Source organism: Oryctolagus cuniculus, chromosome 7 (genome assembly GCF_051225735.1).
Source record: "Oryctolagus cuniculus isolate XC-2025 breed Fujian yellow rabbit chromosome 7, ASM5122573v1, whole genome shotgun sequence".
NCBI classification, from domain to species: domain Eukaryota; kingdom Metazoa; phylum Chordata; class Mammalia; order Lagomorpha; family Leporidae; genus Oryctolagus; species Oryctolagus cuniculus.
Genome location: NC_142873.1, coordinates 23,082,958 through 23,092,123, shown reverse-complemented (window position 1 = coordinate 23,092,123; position 9,166 = coordinate 23,082,958). Strand labels below are relative to the sequence as shown.

Genomic DNA, 9,166 nt, shown 5'->3' with positions numbered 1-9,166 from the left:
TCATCTGTCCTCTGGAAGATCCGGTTTCTTACAACATCTATGATCATGTCCACGAGGTTACCAACAGTGCTTAGAAGTAAAGAACATACTGCTAAGTTTTTCTTTCATGGGTCCTTGCTCAAGGTGTTCACTTTTTTCTTTCAATCTGATTTTCAGCACTTGATTAGATGCTTCTTCATTATTAAGCACAGGATCTGGTTGAAGGATAGGTTTTGTATGTTCATTTGCAATGTCCACAGAAGGGTGACAGCGTCCTACTGTCCTGCCGTCCGATGTCAAAGCAGGCTCTTTGCAATTACAGTCACCTGGAAGGAGAGAATACATAGATTTATGGCAAACACAATACACAGCTCCGTTTTGGATTGGAGATAAATGCTTCAAGATCGTCCTCTTTGATACCACCCATTTCACTGCCGCTGCCGCCGCCGCCGCTGCCATGGTGTATCAAGATGCCGCTTATCAGTGGGGATGAAAAAAGATGCTTTGAAGAAAACTGCTTTCAAAGTCTGCTTCTAGACACACCAATTTTTGTTCTGCTGGCACGCCACCTTCCATAATTGGGTTTGATGATGGCACTTATAGCTTTGTCATAACAGGTGTTTAAACACCAAATCACAAAGCTCAGGCACTTGAGCCCTGAGAAGTTGCAGACAATAAAGGACACTCTGAGAATCAAGGAAAAGTTGCAGCCTGTCCCCTCCTCGGCCTCTCCGTGAGGACCTGCCTTTTACTGCATTGCTGCTGCCCAGGCACGAAGAAGCTGGGGACTGGAATGCTGTCACTATTCCACGACTTTACCTGCAAAACAAAATATTAACAAGGGCAAGAAGTCAGTTTTAGTCTTAGTGACATCTTCCAAATCTTGCGTGAGTGCTTCTAATTGATGGACTCTAATTCCATCCAGACTAACTGTAAAGGAATCTAGACAATGTAGGCTTATCTTTCTAGCCTCTCAGCAAGGAAAAGGTGTTAGAAGGAAAATAGAATAGAGTCAGAGGGAGTGTGCCTCATAGTTTCCATGAGTCCAAACACTTGGGACCCAGCTGTTCTCAGTCTTGGAGAGACCATGCCGAATTCTATGTCCACCTACTTCCCTGAAACTCAGAGATATGGGGAAGATTTTTGTGTGAAGCGTCGGCATCCCATAGGGGCACCAGATCTAATTCTGGCTGCTCCTCTTCTGATCCCGCTCTCTGCTATGGCCTGGAATAGAAGACAGCCCAAGTCCTTGGGCCCCTGCACCCACGTGGGAGACCCGGACGAAGCTCCTGACTCCTGGCTTTGGATCAGCGCAGCTACGGCCGTTGTGGCCACCTGGGGAGTGAACCAGCAGATGCAAGACCTCTCTCTCTCTGTCTCTATCTCTCTGTAACTCTGTCTTTCAAATAAATTAAAAAATATTTTTTTTAAAACAAAGAATGAATTTGCAACCCTGTTTCACATCACATAAAAATTAATTCAAAATGGATCAAAGACCTAAAGGTAACAGCCAAAACTCTTAGAACAAAATGCAAGGCCAAATCTTCATGACTCAGGGTTAGGCAATGGTTTCTGAGATATAACATCAAAAGCACAAGCAACAGAGGCAAAAAAAAATAGACAAATCGAACTTTATCAAAATTTAAAAACCTTTATGCTTCAAAGGATACCATCAAGAAAATGAAAAGACAACTCACAGAAAGGGAGTGAATATTTGCAAATTGTATCTGATAAGGATCTTGTATCTAGCATATATTCTTAAAAAACTTTTACAGCTCAGTAACAAAAAGACAACTAACTCAGTTTCTAAAATTGCCAAAGGATCAGAGTAGACATTTCTCCAAGGAAGATACATAAATGAAATTGCAGGGGCCGGCTCTGTAGCACACCGGGTAAAGCCGCCGCCTGCCGCATCCCATATGGGCATCAGTTCTAGTCCTGGCTGCTCCACTTCTGATCCAGCTCTCTGCTATAGCTTGGGAAAACAATGGAAGATGGCCCAAGTGCTTGAGCCCTGGCAACCACATGGGAGACCACATGGGTTTTGGCTCCTGATTCCAGATTTCTGCTAATACAGACCTGGGAAACAGTGGTTGAAGCTCAAGATATTTTGTTCCTAAAATCCATATACTAGACCTGTGTGACACCTTGGTTCCCAACTTTACCCCCAAGCTCAGCCCTGACAGTTGTGGGCATTTGGAGAATGAGCCAGAAGATGGGAGTGTGTACTCTCTGCCCATCAAATATTTAAAAATAAATAAATAAATAAAAGATTGTTTGAATAATACCTATAATAAGCTGAAACTTATAAACCTCCACACTTAGTAAACAATTGTACTACAATATTTCTGTGACCTGGGACTTGTAAACAAGACCTAAAAAGCATAAGCCACAGGTGAAAAAGTATTGGTTTAATTTCATCAGGATTAGAGTTTTCCATTCAACAAAGGAAACAACAGACCAAGTTGATGGATTGCGAGGTATTTTCAACATCTCAAATGAACAAAGGGTTAGTGATTAAAATATAAAAGTAATGGGCGGCCGGCGCCGCGGCTCACTAGGCTAATCCTCCGCCTAGCGGCGCCGGCACACCGGGTTCTAGTCCCGGTCGGGGCGCCGGATTCTGTCCCGGTTGCCCCTCTTCCAGGCCAGCTCTCTGCTGTGGCCAGGGAGTGCAGTGGAGGATGGCCCAGGTGCTTGGGCCCTGCACCCCATGGGAGACCAGGAAAAGCACCTGGCTCCTGGCTCCTGCCATCGGATCAGCGCAGTGCGCCGGCCGCAGCGCGCCTGCCGCGGCGGCCATTGGAGGGTGAACCAACGGCAAAGGAAGACCTTTCTCTCTGTCTCTCTCTCTCACTGTCCACTCTGCCGGTCAAAAAAAAAAAAAAATTAAAAGTAATGGGGCCGGTGCTGGGGCATAGTGGGTAAAGCCGCCACCTGCAGTGCCAGCATCCCATATGGCACTGGTGTGAGACCCAGCTGCTCCACTTCCAATCTAGCTCTCTGCTATGGCCTGGGAAAGCAGTACAAGATGACCCAAGTCTTTGGTCCCCTGCACCTGCATGGGAGACCCGAAGAAGCTCCCGGTTCCTGGCTCATGGCTTCAGATCAGTGCAGCTCCGGCTGTTGCGGCCAACTGGGAGTGAACCAGCGGATGGAAGACCTTTATCTCTCTCTGCCTCTCCTTCTCTCTGCGTGTAACTCTGACTTTCAAATAAATAAATAAATAAATCTTTAAAAAATAAAATATAAAAGTAATTTCTGCAAATCTATAGGAGAAAGCTATTACAGACATGGCCATTACAGACATGGCAAAAAGTGTAAGTAATTAATATTCAAAGCAAATTGATAACAAACACGTCAAGATATGCTGACAACTAGGTAATAAATCACCAAATGGAAGCATGGTACTGGGAGCACAGGCGTGAGTTTCTTGCTGTTGGAAATGGGGACTGACATGCTCCTTCAGTGACGGCCTGAGTGCTCCTGGTGACCGTGAGCATACATCCCGCGACTCAGAAAGCCCTGTCTCGCCCAGGACTATCAGGGAATGAGAGCAAGAGTGCTCATCCCAGCGTTCATCATGGGAGTGGGAGGAGGAGGCAAGCTCAGTTGCCATCATTTGAGAAATGGGTGAACCAAAGGTGCTGCGTGGATACCGCCAAGGACCGGGAAGCAGGCTGCACCCAGCGGTTCTCCAGGAAGCAGACACTGAGGTGTGGGGTGCAGGCAGGTTTGCTGCAGAGCTGACACCTGAGCAAGGGATGGCCAAGAAGCCCCACTGGGCATGGGGAGCCGCAGACCCCACAGACCCAGCAAAGTCTCTTCCAGCTCCACGGGGACTGTGGAACACAGACAACCTGATGGAGGTGTCCCACGGCTGGGGGCAGAGAACTCAGCTGGCTCAGTCACTGCCTGGGGGAGGAAAACTGACACAGACCTTGAAGAAGCTAGCAGTGGGAGGCATCGGTGCACAGAGCACAAACACACACACACACACACACACACAGAGCAGCCATTAGGGAAATGCAAATTAAAGCCACAGTGAGCCGTCACTGCACACGAATTACAAAGCCTAAATTAAACAATTGTGATAATAACTGCCTATGAGGATGCAGAGAATCCGGATGTGTCACCCATAACTGACAGCAATTTTCTCATACAGTTAAACCTTCACTTTCCACATAACCTCACAATCACACTTTGGACATTTATCCCAAAGAAAGGAAAATGTGCACAAATGTCTTAGCCACTTGACTCATAAAGACAGACTAATAACACATATTCCTCTGTTTTAAAAAAGATTTATTTATTTATTTATTTATTTGAAAGTCATAGTTACACAGAGTGAGAAGGAGACACAGAGAGAGGAGTGGGGGGGGTCTTCCATCTGCTAGTTCACTCCCCATTTGGCTGCAATGGCCAAGTTGTGCCAGTCCGAAGCCAGGAGCCAGGGTCTCCACGCAGGTGCAGGGGCCCAGAAACTTGGGCCATCTTCCACTGCTTTCCCCAGGCCATAGCAAATCAAAAGTGAAGCAGCCGGGACTTGAACCAGCACCCATATGGGATGCCAGCACTACAGGTATCGGCTTTTACCCACTACGCCACAGTGCCGGCCCCAGAACGGATATTTCTAAGAGGATATATGATTAAACTCGGCTGGCGCTGTGGCAGATCAGGTAAAGCTGCAGCCTGCAGTGCCAGCATCCCATAACAGGCGCCAGTTCGAGTTCTGGCTGCTCCACTTCCTATCCAGCTCTCTGCTGTGGCCTGGGAAAGCAGTAGAAGATGGCCCAAGTCCTTGGGCCCCTGCACCCACGTGGGAGACCCAGAGGAAGCTCCTGGCTCCTGGCTTCAGATCGATGCAGCTCTCTCTCTGTGTGTGTGTCTCTCTCTCTGCCTCTCCTCTGTGTAACTCTGACTTTCAAATAAATAAATAAATCTTTTAAAAAAATAAAATAAACAAACTCTGATCCAATAGAATCCTACCCAGAAATAAAAAGGAATGAGCTAAGGGGCGTTTGGCCGGGTGGTATGGTGATCAGATGCTGCTTATATCCACGAACCTGGACGCAAGCCCGGGGCCTGGCTTCAGTCCCAGCGTCCTGCTAATGCTCACCCTGGGAGGCAACAGATGACGGCTCCAGTAGTCAGGTCCCCACCATCCATGTGGGAGATCTACACTGAGTTCCTGGCTCCTTGCTTTGTCCCAGCCCAGCCTCAGCTGTTGTGGGCATTTGAGGGGTGAATGAGCAGATGGAAAAATTTGCGCATGTCTGCTTTTCAAAGAAACAAAAAAAATTTATGAAAAAGGAATGAACTATTGATACGTGGCAACCTCACTGGACATCGTTAAGCCTTATGCTTAGTGGGGAAAGCTCCATCTGAGAATGAAACGCTCAGCGACAATGATTCCACCCAGAGAGCTGAAAACGAGAACACTGTAGAAAAGGGGAGAGGATCAGGACAGGGCATGGCCGGGCGCATGTGGATAAGACGAGGGAGCAGAAAAGAGTCCTTTTGTGATGATGGAGCAATCGCCATTGAGGTGGTGGTTACACAATTCTACACTGTACAGAAAGAGACGAATGTGGCTTTTAGAACGGTAACACCTGAATGATTTGTACAGTTAACTGGATGTCTGTTTGCTGGTTTTGACATTGTATTCCAGCTATATAAGACATGTCTTGGGGCTGGTGCGGTGGCGTAGCATGTTAAAGCTGTGGCCCTCAATGCCGGCATCCCATATGAGTGCTCGTTCATGTCCTGGCTACTCCACTTCCAATCCAGCTCCCTGATGGTGCACCTGGGAAAGCAACTGTAGAAGGCCAAGTGCTTGGGCCCCTGCACCCATGTGGGAGACCCAGAAGAAGCTCCAGGCTCCTGGCTTCAGCCTGGCACAGCCCTGTCTGTAGTGGCCATCTGAGGAGTGAACCAACCTCTCTCTCTCTCTCTCTGTAAATCTTTCAAATAAATCAATCTTTAAAAAAAATATGTGTCTTAATCCATTCAGGCTGCTATAACAAAAACCCATAGACTGGGAGACCATAAACAGAGGTGTGCTGCTCACAGTTCTGGAGGCTGGACGTTAGGGTTAGGGCTAGGGTTAGGGTTAGGGTTAGGGCTAGGGATAGGGTTAGGGCTGGGGATACAGTTAGGGTTACAGTTAGGGTTAGGGTTAGAGTTAGGACTATGGCTAGGGTTAGGGTTAGGGTTAGGGCTAGGGTTAGGGTTACAGTTAGGGTTAGGACTATGGCTAGGGTTAGGGTTAGGGCTAGGGTTAGGGTTACAGTTAGGGTTAGGACTATGGCTAGGGTTAGGGTTAGGATTAGGGCTAGGGTAAGAGTCACAGTTAGGGTTAGGGTTAGGGTTAGGGTTAGCGTTACAGTTAGGGTTAGGGTTAGGGTTAGGGTTAGGGTTAGGGTTAGCGTTAGGGCTAGGGTTATGGTTAGGGTTAGGGCTAGGGTTAGGGTTAGGGTTACAGTTAGGGTTAGGGTTATGGTTAGGGTTAGGGCTAGGGTTAGGGTTAGGGTTACAGTTAGGGTTAGGGTTAGGGCTACGTTTATGGCTAGGGTTAGGGTTAGGATTAGGGCTATGGTTAGGATTAGGGTTAGGGCTAGGGTTAGGGTGAGTGTTACAGTTAGGGTTAGGGTTATGGTTAGAGTTAGGACTAGGAGAATGGTTAGGGTTAGGACTAGGAGAAGGGTTAGGGTTAGTATTAGGGCTATGGTTAGGGGTAGGTTTACAGTTAGGGTTATGGTTAGGGTTAGGGCTAGGGCTAGGGTCAGGGTCAGGGTTAGGGTTAGGGTTACAGTTAGGGTTAGGACTATGGCTAGGGTTAGGGCTAGTGTTAGGGCTAGTGTTAGGTTAGTGTTAGGATTAGTGCTAGTGTTAGGGCTAGGGTTAGGATTAGGACTAGGGTTAGCGCTAGAGCTAGGGTTAGGGCTAAGTTTATGATTAGGGCTTGGGATAGGGTTAGGGTTAAGGTTTATGATTAGGGCTTGGGATAGGGTTAGGGTTACAGTTATGGTTAGGGTTAGGGTTAAGGTTAGGGATAGGGTTAGAGTTAGGGTTACAGCCAGAGTTAGGGTTAGAGTAAGGACTGTGGCTAGGGTTAGGGTTAGCATTAGGGCTAGGATTAGGGTTAGGGTTAAGTCTAGGGTTAGGGTTAGGGTTACAGTTAGTGTTAGGTTTAGGGTTAGGACTAGGGCTAGGTTTAGGGTAGGATTAGGGCTATGGTTAGGGGTAGGGTTACAGTTAGGTTTATGATTAGGGTTAGGTTTAGGGTTAGGGTTATAGTTAGGGTTAGGGTTAGGGTTAGAGTTAGGACTATGGCTAGGGTTAGCGTTAGGGTTAGGGCTAGGATTAATTTTAGGGCTAGGGTTTGGGCTAGGATTAGGGTTAGGGATAGGGATAGGGTTAGGTTACAGTTAGGGTTAGGGTTAGGATTAGGACTAGGTCTAGGGTTAGGTTAGGTTTACAGTTGGGGTTAGTGTTAGGGTTTGAGTTAGGACTATGACTAGGGTTAGGGTTAGGTTTAGAGATAGGGTTAGGGTTAGGCCTAGTGTTAATGTTAGGGCTAGCTTAGGGCTAGGGTTAGGTTTAGGTCTAGTGATAGGGTTAGGGTTACAGTTAGGGTTAGAATTAGGACTAGTGCTAGGGTTAGGGTTAGGTTTACCGTAAGGGTTAGGGTTAGGGTTAGAGTTAGGACTATGGCTAGGCTTAGGGTTAGGATTAGGGCCTGGATTAGTGTTAGGGTTACGGTTAGGGTTAGGTTTAGGGTTGGGGCCTGGGTTAGGGCTAGAGTTAGGTTTAGGGCTAGGGTTAGATTTAGGGCTAGGGCTATGGTTAGGGTTAGGTTTAGGGTTAGTGTTAGGGTTAGGGCTAGGGTTAGGGTTAGGTTTTCAGTTAGGGTTAGGGTTAGGGTTATGGTTAGGTCAGGATTAATGGTTAGGGTTAGGTTTAGGGTTGGGAGAGGTTTTGGCTAGGGTTAAGGTTTGGGCTCGGGTTAGGTTTAGGGCTAGGGTTAGGGTTAGGGCTAAGTCTAGGTTTAGGATTAGGGCTAGGGTTAGGTTTAGGTTTTCAGTTAGGGTTAGGGTTATGGCTAGGGATAGGGTTAGGGTTAGGGTTAGGGCTAGGATTAGGGGGAGGACCAGGGTTACGGTTCGGGCTAGGGTTATGGTTATGGTTAGGATTAGGGCTAGGGTTAGGGTTAGGGCTAGGGTTAGGGTTTCACTTAGGGTTAGGGTTAGGCTTAGGTTTAGGGCTATGGTTAGGATTAGGGTTAGGGTTTAGGGCTAGTGTTACGGTTAGGGCTAGGGTTAGGGTTAGGGCTAATGTTAGGGTTCGGTTAGGGCTAGGCTTAGAATTTGGGTTAGGGTTAGGTTTAGGGTTAGGGTTCGGGCTAGGGTTAAGGTTAGGGTTAGGGTTAGGGTTAGGGTTGGGGCCTGGGTCAGGGCTAAGGTTAGGGTTAGGGCTAGGGTTAGGTTTAAGTCTAGGGCTAGGGTTAGGTTTTGGGGTAGGGTTAGGGTTAGGGTTAGGGTTCTTGTTGGGTTTAGGCTAGTCTTCGTGTTTGGGTTGGTTACAGTTAGGGCTAGAGTTAGGGTTAGGGTTGGGGCTAGGGTTACGGTTAGGGTTAGGGTTAGGATTGGGGCCTGGGTTAGGGCTAGGGTTAGGGTTAGGGCTAGAGTTAGTGTTAGGGCTAGGTCTAGGGTTAGGGCTAGGGTTAGGGTTAGGGCTAGGGTTAGGGTTAGGTTTAGGGCTAGGGTTAGTGTTAGTGTTAGGTCTAGGGCTAGGGTAGGTTTTCAGTTAGGGTTAGGGTTAGGATTAGGACTAGGGATATGGTGAGGGTTAGGGCTAAGTTTAGGGTTAGGGCTAGGGTTACAGTTAGGGTAGGGTTAGGGCTAGGGTTAGGGTTAGGGCTAGGGTTAGGGGTAGGGTTAGGGTTAGAGTTAGGCTTTGGGCCTGGGTTAAGGCTAGAATTAAGGTTAGGGCAGTGTTAGGGTTAGGGATAGGGATAGGGTTATTTTTAGTGCTAGGGTTAGGGTTAGGTCTAGCTTTCCGTTAATGGCTAGGGTTAGGGTTATACCCTGTTTTAGGGTTAGTTTTAGGGTTCGGACTAGGGTTAGGGTTAGGGCTAGGGTTAGGGTTAGGATTTCACTTAGGGTTAGGGTTAGGTTTATGGTTA

The 9,166-nt window shown here is 47.6% G+C and overlaps 1 pseudogene; it reads right to left on the bottom strand.

Annotated features, from left to right (window-relative positions):
• Positions 1 to 438, bottom strand: LOC100345288 (large ribosomal subunit protein mL42 pseudogene; annotated as a pseudogene).
• Between the last annotated feature and the right edge of the window lie 8,728 nt (positions 439 to 9,166).